The following is a 16,193-nucleotide window of genomic DNA, read 5'->3' as shown; positions in this document are numbered from 1 at the left end:
TAGTCATTAAATTACTATTACCCCATTACATGACTTTTTATTGCTTCATCAAAAGGAAAACTGATACTAAATAGTATAAATGACTAAGCAAATAAAGTAGAACGGCAATGAAACTTAAAACACAACACACAACGGTAAGAGTCTTTACATTTCACAACAGGAAAACTCCTCAAGCCATGTCTCCACTCCTCCCGAACTGATATAAATGGCTCGTGGAATAAATGAAGCCAAATTATAATGTCAGCTGTTAATTAGCATCTGTCTTCAGGTTAATTGTGAATTTAGAGAAAACAATAAAAACAAAGAAATAAGGGAAAGTTAATCTTCATAATTTTTTAACATTGACTAAATCATTTTCAAGTTAAAGAACTACATTAATCTAGAAAAGACCATTTCTTAATAGCACATACCCACTTGAAAGAATTTACTTGATATTGAGCAGTCTCAGGAAGCAATTAATTGCAGTCTTTGAGATCTTGAAACATAAAATAAAAAGCAGGAAATCCTTTGTCTAAAATTATATTAGAAAGAGAAAAAAAAGCAAATCGAAAAATAAAATTATGTTGGGAGAAAAAATAGTGTTTGGAAAGTGCCTGAAAAAGTGTCCTATAGAACTTCTTCTGGTTAAATTATATTGTAACTTCTTTACATCACCTAGACTATAAATTAATTCATAAGAGATTTATTTGCAAATCTTTGATTAGATAAAATAACTGTTTTTAGAGGATGTAATTACCTCTTATTCTCAACTCATTTGAATAAATTCAGTTGTGATGAGGTAAAAGGGACAATTCAGGGAACTGTTCCAAGGATCTTCAGTTAATGACTGCAGTGAATGAGAATTTTCTAACAGATAAATACGGGGCTCTCACGATCTGTGGTGCAGAAACTCCATGGCTTCATCATATGAGATGAAAGTCATGCTGTGTGCACTGGCTAAACATGACCATGTTTCCCACGAAGGGCAGAACCACTCATCTATTTCACTGCCATCTATAGTGTTTTGGGACTAGCTTTGTTTACTTAATGTGGTATTTTCAAAAAGTGTATTTGGGTGGATATTTGCACTCAATTGTCATGTATTGCATATAACTAGGAGTAGAATTTCTAGAAAAGAGAATTTCTGTGTGTTCATTTTAGTGGGTTTTGATTGTTACATCTTCTTGATAAACTGACTTTTTATCATTAAAAAATGTCATTTTTTATTCATTGAAAATACTCATTAATGTAAGCTCTTTTTCTCCCTGGTGTTAATATAGCCACTCCAATTTTTATTTTGATTAGTATTCGCATGGCATATTTTCCCATAACTTTACTTTTAACTCTAGATAATTTATAAAGCATAGTTCTTGTAAACAGCATATAATTGGAAATTTTAAAAATCACCAATTATTAGTATTTAAATAATCACCTTAATACTAGTTTTGTTTTTCATCTAGACTTTTTTTTTCTTTACTCTTCCTTATCTAATTACTATTGCCTAAACAAGCACTTTTTTTTTATTATTCCATTTTTCATTTTTACTCACATTTTGGTGACTCTTAGTATTCTTTCATTGGTTATCCCAGGAATTAATACATCCTTAATTTATTATAGTTCACCTCAAATTAGTAGGGCCTCACATCCAAAACAATGCACGAATCTTTCAACAGTTAATTTCTTCTATTCTTGCCTTTTTTTCTATTGTTCCCACATACTTTACTTTTATTTCTGGTAAAAATCCAAAATGCATTTTCTTTTTTGTAACTATAAACTATAAGTAGTCTTTTACAATTACTTTTGTATTTACTCTTTTTGGAACTTTTATTTCTTCTTACTCTTTATTTCCTGTTTGTGATCATTTCCCTTAAGGCTGAATAATTTTCTTTAATATTTCCTGTAGTTCAGATGTGTTGGCATTTTTTCACTAGGCCTTTTAAAAAAAAATATCTGAAAACGCTCATATTTAACTTCATTTTGGAAGATTATTGTGATTATTGTTCCTGAGTATAAAAATCTAGGTTGGCATTGTGGGGTTTTTTCCATACATTAATAATACATTTTAATATTTTCTGATATACATATCACACAAGTTTCTTGGGATTTTATATATATAAAAACAAAACAAAGCCCCCAAACCCAACTCTATAGTTTTTTTTTTTTTTTTTTTTTTTTTGTAATGTAGGCTCCACTCCCAACATGTGGCTTAAATTCATGACCCTGAGATTAAGAATCACATGCTATACTGACTAACCGCCAGCCTCCCCATGAACTCTGTAATCTCTGCTGAGAGATCAAATATTATTGTTTTACTACAGGAAATGTCTTCTTTCTCTGGTTCTTCTTTTTTTTTTAAATTTTATTTATTTATTTATTTGAAAGAGAGAGAACATGAGCAAGGGGAGGGGTAAGGGAGAGGGAGACTGCTCATTAAGCAGGGAACCTGATGTGGGGCTCTATCCAAAGACCCCAAGATCACGACCTGAGAGGAAGTCCGATGCTTAGCTGACCAAGCCACCTAACTGCTCTTCTTTCTCTGGTCATTCTTAAGATTGTTTCATTATCTTTGCTTTTTTTCAGTTTGATTATGATATGGTTAGAAGATGTATTCTTTATCCACTTTTGTTTACCTTTTAAATTCATGAGTTTGTACTTTTATCAAATTAGGAAAACTTCACCATTCTTAAAAATATATATATATATCCATGTAATTCCCCTTTTCTTCTTGTATTCCAATTACATGTAGGTTAAACTTATTGACTCTATATCACATTTGTTTCATTTCTGCTCTTTTTAAAAACAATATTTTTCTTTCTGTAGTTTATATTTTCTCAACTAGTTTTGGCTTTATGAATTTATGTTCTAGTCTGCTGTTAAATCCATATAATACTGCTTAACTTGATATAGTTTATTTGACTTTCTGGAATGCACATTTATTTTGTGTAGATTTTAAATATCCATTGAATATCCCATTGTTTCATTCATTTTATCCATATCTTCTATATTTAAAAACATAGCAGTTGTTATTATTTTGAAGTTCTTGTCTGTTGACTTCAGTATTAAATTATTCTACATCTGCATTTAATCGCTAGTTTATTTTTTAATCATCAATCGTTTCTGCTTCTCCATCTAGTTAGTAATTTTTAAACATATATTGGAAAAAAATAAACATATGCTGAGTATTTTGCACGATATATTGTAGAGATTTATTTCTGCGCATCACATATTGTGTTTTGTTCAATCAGCAATTAAATTACTGGCAGTTTATTTTATTTTGCTAAGACTTGGTTTAAAGTTATAGTAAGGAGGGTCTAATTCAGTTTTTCCTTCATTGCTACTATGTACTCCTTTTTCTTTTGGGGCCTGGCCTTTCTTGCTTTTAAATAAATCACCTGAGGAGTTAACAAGGTCTCTCTATTGTGACTGAGCCAGAACCATATCTCTCCAGCTCTGTAGAAACACTTGAATTGATTTTTAGCTCCCATATCTCAGCAGATGTTCTATGCTAGGTCTTTTTTTTATGGCATCCTGGGCATTCATAGCTTAGGAGTTGGCCAAGGACTAGGAAGAAACTTTTACATGTTCTTGGAGTTCCTTCTTTATGCAGTCTTCTTCTTTTTTTTTTTTTTTAAATCTGCCTCCAGATCTTATTAACATCAGGAGACATAAATTCTGATCTCTCTTCCCTCTGACCAGCCAGACATTAACTGTATCATCCAAAGACAAGAGGCGTACACAGGAGTAAAAAACGGCAAAACTAAATTAGACCTTCTTTTCCAAAATAGGAGAGCTCAAATTCTCCTCTGGAAAATCTCTGAGAGCATTATGAAGATATTACTTTCTCCCAAAATAATGTATACATTTTGTGTGATTCCAAACAAAATACTAAGAGATATTACACAAAACTTCAGAGCTAAGACTAAAATTTATCTGGAAACTTAAATAAAAGAAACCAGAAAACTAATACAGTAGAATTCTCTTTTTCAGAAATACACTCCCATGTAAAAGAACCATCTCGAGACTTTTTAGCTTTGGATAACATCCATTTATTTGGTCTACAATTTGGGCAGGACCCAGTGGCACAACTTACCTCTTCTTTGTGTGGTGTTCACTGAGGTAGCTCAACTAGCTGTGAGATGGCTTCACTCATTCATCTGATAGATCATCCTGGATGTTGGAACATCAAGGGGCCCCTATTTTTTCCCTTTGTACTTTCTTAATCTTCAGCCTCTCTCTTTCTACATGTAGCCATTTTCTGAAGCTGTGTAGTTGGAACTCTTAACCTGGAAACTGCTTTCCTAGAATAAAATCAGAAAATTGAGGTCTCTTAAGGTATAAGTTCAGGAATCCTAGACAATCACATTTATTTGTTAAATTACTCAAAAAAAGTGACATGGTTTGAGAAGATGAATAGGAGAGAAAATAGACTTCATTTTTTAAATTTATTTGTTTACTCATTCATTCATTCATTCATTCATTCATTCTTGAGAGATAGAGAGAGGGGAAGAGACATAGACAGAGGGAGAAGCAGGCTCCCTGCAGGGAACCTGATGTGGTACTGGATTACCCCACCCAGATCATGCCCTGAGCCAAAGGCAGGTGCTCAACCACTGAGCCACCCAGGAGTCCCCATAAACTTCATTTTTAATGGAAGAAGCATGTGCTTATAAGAATGGCCATTTTCACAGATAATCCACCACAATCAGCCTCATGGTAACAGAATATTTTTTCTTTGTACTTAAGTTGAAATATAAGCTTTGTATCACCTTATACTCTGTTTATAACATTATTATATATAAAAACAAGGGTTCTTTAGTGAGTGTTGATCACCACGTGGAAATCTACATCTAGGGACTCATGGGTGGCTCAGTGGTTTAGCGCCTGCCTTCAACCCCAGGGCCTGGTCCTGGAGACCTCGGATCGAGTCCTGCATCAGGCATCCTGCATGGAGCCTGCTTCTCCCTCTGCCTGTGTCTCTGCCTCTCTCTCTCTCTCTCTCTCTCTCTCTCTGTCTCTCATGAATAAATAAATAAAATCTTAAAAAAAAAGAAGCCTGTATCTAGATTTGCATGGCAGCATATCTGTACCAATGGTATGCTTTACTTCACTGACACACTCCAACCTGGTGTATGAAACTTGTTTCTCCTCTGAGCAATCTTGGCAGCTCCCACTGGCCAAAGGGCTCCTGTTATTAAGAGATAACTAAATTTTATTAAAAAAAAAACCCGCCTATTTGTAATAATAAAAGCAATAAATTTCTAGCATAGAAATAGATAAACAGAGAATGCCCAGAAATAGATATAAATACATTTGAAGTTTACCTTTTTACCTTTTAATATTAAATATGGGAAAAATTGACACTGGGATAATTGATTGTATATTTAAGATAAATTTAGAGCTCTACCTCACATTACAGCAAAGTTTATTTTTATAAATTAGTTTATAATTTTATAAATTACCCACAAGCAATTTTAAATAAATTCTGGAATATTATTTAAGATGCTATTATTTTATCATCTTTCAATAAAAAAAACATAAGATGTAAAGTATAAATGTCATAAATTTATATAAAAAACTGGTTTGATTGTTTAAATCTGAAATTCTGAATTCTGAATGAACAAAAGTAAAAACAAACAAAAAACCTCAAATGACATATTTGTGAAATATGTAACCAAGATAGGACCAAAATATTTAATACAAAGAAAAATGAACCCTATAAATCAATAAGAATAAGACATATGGTCTATTACAAATAAAGCAGAAGAGCACGAGCAAAATTATGACCTGGTGGAATTAAAAAGATCCCTGATCTCCTTAGTGATACACTGAAAATTATAAGCCATTAGAAATGGGGTAGCTAAATAAATTTCAGAATAGTATGTATGGCATTAATTTATTTTGTATAAATAAAATTATAAGCATGTATATTAATACGTATTTATATACATATACTTGTGTATATATAAAAATGCAAGCAATTACTTTATATACTTTATATATGAAGTATTATATATAATACGTTAGTATTTACTTTATATACTTTTCAATTGTTTCAAAATTTTAATTAGCAGTTATCCTTTTGTAATGTAACAAAGGTAAAAATAGCAAAATGGTATTAAATTCTATTTGTGTTTCTCATTAACCACCTGAACATAGCAAATCTCCTAAATTTGAGTGTGCTGGTTTTCTAATCTACAAGATGAAGATAATTAAAATAGCCTCTACTGGTTTTGGGACAATTAAATGAGCTAACATATCTGTAAAGAGTTATATATGTATTTGGTCAATTCGGTTCTCTTAAGCATTGTTGGCTTTGAGTGTTTAGAAGGATATTTGCTCTTTTGTTCATAAACACATTTTCATTTGTGTCTCATGGAAAGCTCCAAGAGTTGCCATGTTGGTATTCTGTTCCTTCATGGGCAAAGTATTAGCATCATTGTTGAAGAAGCAACTTGTCCAGGAAAAATAATTTCTCTATTGTTTCAAACTATTTAGAGTTTCTGCTCTTTTACCTATAAAACAATACTCATTTTTTAAAAAATTACTTCAGGAGAAATGAAGTCATCTATCGAAACCATTGCTCAAATATATCTGATTTTGCATATTTCTATTTTTTTATGACTCAAGTATTTAATGAAAATCAGAATATTGATTAAGTGCAGTGTGGCCTCAGGTCATATTCTAAGATTTTACTAGAAACTCATAGTTTTTGTTTCTGTGTTTATAGATATATGTCTATCTTGTGGATAAGATACTAAAAGAAATGGACAAATGCCCTGGTTCAACAACGACATTTTTTATTTGATATTCTAAAGGGCAAAGTGTCTCTTAAGTCTCTTTGTAAATGTATCATATATATACATTATATTATATATATTAGCCATATATATATATGATATATATATCATATATATATATATCATATCAAGAGAGGAAGTTGTAAAAGTAAAACCAAAAATATATTTTAAAGTTTTATCCTTCAAACAAATAGGTGCTGAATCACTGAGAGTCAGACTTTCCTTGAGTAATTGAAAGCTAAAATATATTTTCAAAATATTATTGGGCAAAAAAATATTATAGGGCTATAGTTCTGTGGGGTAGAAGAGAAAAGATCAATGTAAAATGAGAACAGGAGAAATGGAGAGATGAAATAATTTCATTTGAATAAAACTATTCATCTCTTTTTTCGCTTATTATCTGGATCACAGAGACGGATTCTTCAGCTCTGGTTTTTCCCATCATGGGCCATGTGGAATACCTTGCATGCTGCCAGGTCTTCTGCTTTCTTGTTTCCCAGAAGTTTAAAGTAAGATGATATATCCTTATTTACATTTATCCAAGACGTTGTGCAGGCATCCCATTTTTTCTACTATTCAGAAATATAACATATGGTATAAGATTAAAAACAAAGAAAATAAAATTAAAAACATGGAAATAAATTTGTGTTTGTTTTGGATTTTTGTGCATATGCTTAGGCTTCAGTATATCTGCACCACACCATTGTTATTGCCCTCACACATGGGTCAATGTTCAGCACCCTATCAGGAGTACCAGAGAATAAGTATCATAGATAATAAATATTTAGGTTGATAAATTTTAATTTCTAAAATGGATGAGCATGAGACCAAGAAAACGAGATTTAACAGACTTAAAAGACATAAGTATGCAGTAGAATTAGCCAGGGATGCCTTGTGGCTCAGCGGTTGAGTGTCTCTGCCTTTGGTTCAGGGCATGATCCTGGGGTCCCAGGATCGAGTCCTGCATCAGGCACCTTGCATGGAGCTGGTTTCTTGTTCTGCCTCTCTCTCTCATTCTCTCTGTCTCTGTGTCTTTCATGAATAAATAAATAAAACCTTTTTTTAAAAAAAAGGAAAACCCTTTTCGTTCAGGAAACATTTCTTACAGCCTACTGTCATGGGGTTATGTGAAGGATGGTGTGAAGGCAATAAAGGAGAACCATGGGTTTTATATATCAAGATGAGAATGCTATGCAGAGTTATGTCTGAAGGCTCTGATTTACTTAATATGAAAGGTAAGTATACTTAACAGTTTGTCAGGAAGTAAGGCTGGAAGATAAATCTATCAAAAATCTATTTTACAAGGTGACTGCAATGTGAACATTTTAAGAAACGCTAATCTTTATGGGTAATTCTATGTAGATATTGGCTTTTATTTTAAAAACACATATTTTTCAATGGATATCTGGCCTCTTTTCATAGTGTGATTATTGTGGACATTGCTGCTATAAACATTGGGGTGCAGGTGCCCCCTCAGATCATACATTTGCATCTTTGTGGTAAATACTCAGTAGTGAAATTGCTGGGTCTTAAGGTAGTTCTATTTTCAACTTTTTGAGGAAATTCCATACTGTTTTCCAGATGAATGTATAAAGAAGATATGTACACACACACACACACACACACACACACACACATATAAAATGGAACTCTACTCAGCCATCAAAAAATGAAATCTTGCCATTTGCAATGACTGGATGGAACAAGAGGATATTATGCGAAGCTAACTAAGTCAGTCAGAGAAAGACGATTATCATATGATCTCATTCATATGTGGAATTTAAGAAACAAAACAGAGGATCATAGGGGAAGAGAGGGAGAAATAAAACAAGATGAAATCAGAGAGTAAGACAAACCATAAAAGACTCCTAATCATAAGAGACAAACCTGAGGGCTGCTGGAGGGGAGGGTGGTGGGGGGATGGGGTAACTGAGTGATGGGCATGAAGGAGGACACGTGATGTAATGAGCACTGGGTGTTATATAAGACTGATGAATCACTGAGCTCTACCTCTGCAACTAATAATACATTATATGTTAATTAATTGAATTTAAAATGTAAAAAGTAAAAAAAAAAAAAACTAAAAAAATACATACATTTTTCCATTAAGTGAGAAGTCTTGCTGGTTGGAGTCTCATCTATAAAATAATGGTAAAATTGAGATTTAGTAATCATAGTAACATCTTTCAAGTGTGCACAAGGTTTCAGGTATGGTGCTAAGTGTTTCAAATACATTAACTCATTTAATTACCACAACAAACATGCATTTTGTGATGAGGAAACCAGACACAGCAAGGCAAAGTAACTTGCTGGAGTCAGACAGCAAAACCTAGCTTAGAATTAAAAAGCAAGAATGGTTCCAGCTCATGTTTAGACATTGATGTCACCTCGAAAGGAACGATTTGATCGATCCAATGGTTCTACACAACCAATTTATTTTCCACATCCATGTTTCTTCATCTAAAAGCATATGATTTTCCACCACATCTTATAATATTGAAAATGTTTGAATCTAATTTAATCATTTTAATATCACAGACTCAGTAATAAATTGTTCTTTAATTCCACTCATTCTACCTCTTCTATTTTAGCAACTTTGTGAAATGTGGTCATAAGCACAAGCCTTTTCTAGCTTTTCTCTTTCTCTATCCATTCGACACTCACCGGTACATTATTGCAAAATTATTTTCCTAGTCCTATGTTATAGACGTGTGCAGTTGAAAAAGTTTCCCAGATGACTCTGATATAAATATATATATTATATATATATATATAATATATATATTTTTTACCTTTTGAGAAACACTGGATTAATTCAACCATCGGCCTCCTCCGCTCTGAGCCTGCACCCATGTTACTGTGTACCACTAGAGAAAACCAGATGATCTTGCAGATTAGTACCATAGCAAATTTATGGTATCCAAACTCAGAGGTAACCACAACTGCTTGGCAATCCTATTGCATTTTTCTTATCTGGCCTATTTCCCATTCCCCTCAGCAATTATTCCAGCCCTTCTTCATTTTCTTTAAATCCACAGCCCCAGTAGAGTCCATCTTACTCCATCAATTACTTCCATTGTATGCAGTATTTTTAGGCTTAAGCACACATACCACACAAACATACAAATATGTTTGTTTTAGGCTAAGCACACATACCCACACCCATACAAATATACATACATCAAAATTTGAATATGTATTATATACCTATTATGCATATATAAGAATATATGTATATGTGTACACATGTATGAGTTTGTTCAACTTTTGATACAATTAAATTCAACTTACTTCTTAAAAGATTCTCATTCTTTTATTTACACATTTTCGCATATTCTCACTTTCTTCAGCCATTTCTGTTTTGTAAGCACCTCCTTTTCTTAAATGATGAAACTCATTAGGACTATAACTAAATGTAAAGTCTTCCTCAGGAATCTGGCCTCAAGTCTTTTTGCTGTAAATCAGATGTGTTTAAACTATGATCTTGAAATGGATTTTAAGGAGCCAATAAAACTCCTGAAGCTATATCTTTATTTCTTAAAATTTTTTAAAAGATTTTTTTACTTGACAGAGAGTGCACAAGCAGGCAAAGGCAGAGGGAGAAGCAGACTCCCCATTGAGCAGGGAGCCTCATGTGGGGCTCTATCCTAGGACCCTGGGATCATCCTGAGCTGAAAGGCTGACTGGCCAGCTCACCCTGGAAGCTATACCTTTAATACCATATATATGTACCTATTTCTGAATAGGAGATCCAGAATTTTGAAGTCAGAATGTGACTCAATAAAGTTTATGAACCATTGTTCTAATACTCTCCCTGTGCATTTTAATATTAGCCTACTTTTCTAATCTCTGTTTGTCCATAGACAACTTCTAGATTTATTTTCCAGTTTGGACTTCTGTCCTGAGCTAGAACTGTGACAACTAAATTTCTTCATCTCTACATCTCACATGCACCTTAAATTGAACAAACCTCAAACTGAATTTATTAATTTTATTAATGAGTCCATCAAAGCCATTCTTTATATTCGTTGTAGTGCTTAGTATTTCTTTTTGATTCTTTCTTAGAATTGCCATCTTTCCATTATATTTTCCGTCTGTTCTTACATGTTGTCTATTATTTTTCCATTATAGCTCTTAACATATTAATGATGATTGTTTTAACATCCCAGTCATATCTGACTCTGGTTCTACTGCTTCTTCAGTCTCTCCCAACTTCATTTTTTGCCTTTTAGCATGCCTTGTAATTTTATGTTGAAATCTAGACATACTATCTTTTGTAAAAAAAAAAAAAACTAATATAAATGGGCCTTTGGTAATGTGGCAGTGAGGCCTGGGGGAGGAGAACTGTTCTATAGCTTTTGGTTAGACTTCAGTTCTTTGGTGAGGCTGTGCCATGGATTTTGAACTTCCCCAGTGCCTCTCAGATCTCCTCCACTTTAATTGGGACAAGAATCCTAAAGGGGGCTAGAGTCGGGTATTTCCCTACCACCAGGTTAAGATAGGTTCTGATAAAACTCCAGCAGGTTAGGCTCTGAGTTTCGCCTGAGGTCAAGTCTTGTCAGGAAAACATGAGACTCAACGTGGCTCAGTGGTGGAGCATCTGCCTTTGGCTCAGATCCCGGGGTCCTGGGTGCCATATCAGGTTCCCTGCGGGGAGCCTGATTCTCCCTCGATAAGTAACTTGGAGGTAAAACTCACAAAAGTGTGGGATCCCTCTGATGACTAGGCCCCCTGGAGTTTTTAACTCTTAGATTTGTTCACAGGGAGCCACTCGCATTTCTCAATTACATGTCAGATTTTCCTACCCTGACACTGATTTCCTTGGAGGCTTCTGCTCTGGTAAGTTGTGATTCTTTGTATCTTTCTATCTCTCCAGTTTTTGAAGTAGCAGTTTGCCTGATGACCTCCTTTCTTTGACACATATAAGAGAGATTGTTGATTTTTTCAGTTTGTTCAGGTTTTTACTTGCTGTGAGGACAGAGTGATAATGTCTACACTCCCTACATGTCAGACTGGAAACCCTACTAACTTTATTCAAATTATATTTCCTTTTTCTAGTTTTCATATCAGTGAATAACACCATCACCATGCATTTGACCTAACAGCCTAACCTAGAAGCCATCCTTGACACCTCCTTTTTTCTCAACCTGACATCTAACCAGTAGCCAAAGCTGGTCAGACCATGCCTTTAATGTATCCAACAGTCCATCCTATTTCTCAGTCCTATCAGTCACTGATTTTGCTCATGTCCTCACTATTTTCCATATAAAATATTCTTTCTCTAGTCTCAAGATTCGCCATACACTACCCAAAACATTTTTTCTGAAACAAAAGTTTAACTATACCTTTTCCCTATCTAGCATTTAGATACATGCCTCTATTAGTCCATTCAGGTTGCTGTGATAAAACAAGGCTGGGTAGTTTAAACAAAATATTTATTACATATAAGTCTAGAGGCTGAGAAGTCAAAGGTCAAGATGCCATCAAAGTGAGGACTTATTTCCTCATTGTGTCTTCTAGCTGTGTCCTCATATAGTGAAAAGGACAAGAAAACTCTCTGGGGTCTATTTTATAAGGGCACTACTCCCATTCATGAAGGTTACCGTCATGAGCTATTCACTTCCCAAGACCCCAGCTCCTAATATCATCACATTGGAGGTTAAGATTCCAATATATGAACTTGAGGAGCATATCAACATTTAAGCCCATAATAATGCCCAAGATTTATTATATTGTGAAAAATATTGTGATATTTATATATATTTTTACAAAGCTAATGAAGAGATTGCTTATTGATAATATTCGATAACTACATTGACAGCAGCATGCTTTCTTGACCCATATATCGGACAATCAAATATTATCCCTTAAATTATATGGGATAAACTAAGGCTAGGGTAAGAGTTCCAAAAAATGTTAAATTGTATCATTTTCAGATATTTAATTATTTTCAGCTTATTGCTTTATAGTTCAGATTACACAAACTTGCTAGGTTTTTTTCATTGATCACATTTACTTTTTACTGAGGTTACCATAACTAAATAGAAAAGAAATTGATACAACTTCATGCAAAGAAACCATAATTGGAAAAAAATAGTGTGTAAGAATTGCCAGGCAATAAAAATTTGTCATAATGATATTTTCCTTTCTGTGACAAATCTCTTTTTATGTCACTAAAATATGTGAAATCTTTAACAGCCTAATCTGATCAGTAAGATCAGAAAAATGGTGAAATTATTTTGATCAGAAAAATATGAAATTATTAAAAAGACTAAATGAAATATGGATTTAAATCCTTTATTGTTAATGATAGATATTACCTAAGTATATATTGTGCCTTTCATGATTAGATGGATTTTTAAAAAGTTTATTAATAATAATATTTAAAGTGAAAATTATTTGAAATTTCTAATTCATCTTTATTTCATTATATTTTCTATTTGTTTATTTTTGTAATGCATTACATGCTAGAGTACTAGGACAATACATATAGTTCCTTGTAAATAATACATATGTTTACAATGGTGATTTGTGCATGAAAATTTTTACATATGGAGGGGAACAGAATGATCAAAACATTTTGAGGCCAACTACTTATAGTGTAAAATCAGTATCTTTAAGGTAGAAAGAAGATCTTTTATAAGATGAATCGTTTTCAATTCCAGCCACAGCTTTTATTACATTCCACCTTACTTTTGACAATTTCTGAACTTTTTATAGTCCCAGGACATCAGACACATCACTTTATATTTTTCTTTCTAAACTGAATTCTACTCACTGATTCCCTTTAGTCCACTGCCTGTTTAACCAGGACTTGACCATTAGGACCAAGCATAGGCATCTATTCTGTCCAAGAAAGCTTTCAGTGGTACTTTCCATATGCCCATCTGGGTTTTGTTTATGCCATGAACACCTATTCATTTGCCTTTCTACCACATAACATTTTTTTGAGAAATAGTTTTCCTCATTTTTCAGAGATCTATAAGACCCCCATTCTAGTGAAAACAATGGAATGGAACCTAAAATCTATTTAAGTAAACCCAATCTCATATGTTACAAAGATTGGTCAAAATTTAAGCAGCCAAACCAGGTTGGATCATTGGTAGTGAGTGCCTTGCTCTCCTGTGACTCGCTACTTTGGTGGAGGAGTGAACATGTGACTCAAGTGAAGTCAAGCAAAATGGTTCCTTGAGACTTTGGTAGCAGAAGCTGATCCCCAAATGGGTAAGTCGGCTCAGTGACTCAGGGAAATGTTATTCTAAAGCAAAAATTAAACAAACCAAAATAAAAACAAAGCTGGCATCCGAAGAGGTGGAGAAGAGATAGGAAGGAGAGTCTGATGGTACTTACAGAACAGGCCCTATCCTAAGCCACACCACTCCTCAGTTTCCCTAGGATTCATTGATGGAACCTTTCTTCTTAGACCCCAGAAGACAGCCCTTTTCACTTCTCTCTATGGCAACATGTATTGAAATGTTTCCTGAGCATCCCTCTTGTCCCTTCTTCATTTTCTTTTCTATGTTGGCGAGAGATTTGTAGAAAATCTCTTCTTTATCCCCCACAAAAATTAGTGACTACCAAATTCTCTCCGACCTACTAATAATGCCTCTATGCTCTCCTCTTCATCGACATTGTCATTTACACACTCTCAGCCTTGCATCAGCTTTTAACTGGTGTGTGCAATAAGCCTCCGAGTCTCCAGGCCTTTCTAGCATACTCTCCACTATGGACACACCAGATGCCTCATCTTCTCATGCTACTGTTGAACTTTGCTACCTTAATTATAATATTTTTTCTTATTTTACAATAGTTTGCTTTTCTAATCTTCTCTCTTTACCATAACTACAGGAAAAGGACAGTGAAATTTCATCCTTTTCTAGAATAATATATAATTCATACTAGGATTTTAGTACACAGCTATTGAATAAGTACAGGAGAAAAAGAAAAGATGCAGAAGGACATTTCTGAAAATAATGAGCATGATGAAATACTTGGGTTTTGTTTTCAAAAATAGCATATATGGCTATATTATGATATAGTGTTTAAAATTGTAGATGTAGTCTTAAACATAGATGTAAACTTGATTGCCTAAGGTAATTTTCTGTCGTTGAGTGGTACCATTTGACTAATTTTTAGTATTACATATTTCAAATGGAGATGAACAACACTGGGGCATATGGAGAAAGTTGATAAAAATGTAAAAATTTGTATTATACGGGGATCCCTGTGTGGCTCAGGGGTTTAGTGCCTGCCTTTGGCCCAGGGCACGATCCTGGAGTCCCGGGATTGAGTCCTGCATTGGGCTCCTGGCATGGAGCCTGCTTCTCCCTCTGCCTGTGCCTCTGCCTCTCTCTATATATATATATCTATCATGGATAAATAAAAAATAAATAAAAATCTTAAAAAAATTGTGTTATACAGGGAAGTAAAGTTTAAGGCATATTTATATTTAAGGAGACAAAAGTAAATAAGGGGAAATGAAACACCATGGCTTCTACCTTAAAATGTCTAATAAATACACACATGCACACAAACACACACACACACATTTGTTCTTTTAGAGATTGTGAGATTATAACTCGAGCCAATGAATGATAAAGTCAGGAAGGAAGATTGTTCTTTTGTGCTGTTTTTATAGGTGTCACATATAAGTCAATTAATATGGTGTTTGTTTTTCTCTGGTCTGGCTTATTTCACTTAGCATAATAACCTCTAGATCCATACATGTTATTGAAAATGATAAGATTCCATTCTTTTTTGTGGCTGAGTAATATTCCATCGTGTATATACCTCATCTTCTTTGTCCATTCACCACCTATTGACAGACAGGTGGGTGTCAAAGGGGAATAGAGAATGGACAAAATAGGTAAAGGAATTAAGAAGTAAAAGTTCTGTTTATAAAATAAACATATCACAAGGATGGAAAGTATAGCATAGGGAATATAGTTAATAATATAGTAATATCTTTTTCATGGTGAGCACTTTGCAATGTGTATAATTTTCAATCCCTATGCTGTGCACCTGAAACTAATTGAATATTAAATGCCAACTACACTTCAATTAAACATTAAAAAAAAACTTTTTTAAAAGGACAGGAAGGAAGGGTTAGACAGCATTAAATAAAGAGCACCCTAACAATTAGTTTGCTCTATTGAAAATACATGAAAATTCTGTTACTAGATCTATTCTCGTGCAGGTTAAGAAATATTTGACCAATAAATAGTAGAATCCATTCCAGCATTGTTTGGGAAATAAAATTAAAAGACTTCATTCCCTTTCAAAACTAAAACTCTGAATATAATGTGTTTTACATGAGGATAGAATTTAAGCAGTTTTCCCTTTGGGAAAAAGTCTGATTCAATTATTTTTCTTATTTGTTTTTAATAGAGAAGAATTAATATGCAATTAACAATTAAA

This window comes from Canis lupus, chromosome 19 (genome assembly GCF_011100685.1).
Source record: "Canis lupus familiaris isolate Mischka breed German Shepherd chromosome 19, alternate assembly UU_Cfam_GSD_1.0, whole genome shotgun sequence".
NCBI classification, from domain to species: domain Eukaryota; kingdom Metazoa; phylum Chordata; class Mammalia; order Carnivora; family Canidae; genus Canis; species Canis lupus.
The sequence above is the reverse complement of the archived record's forward strand: the minus strand, read 5'-3'. Positions refer to the sequence as shown.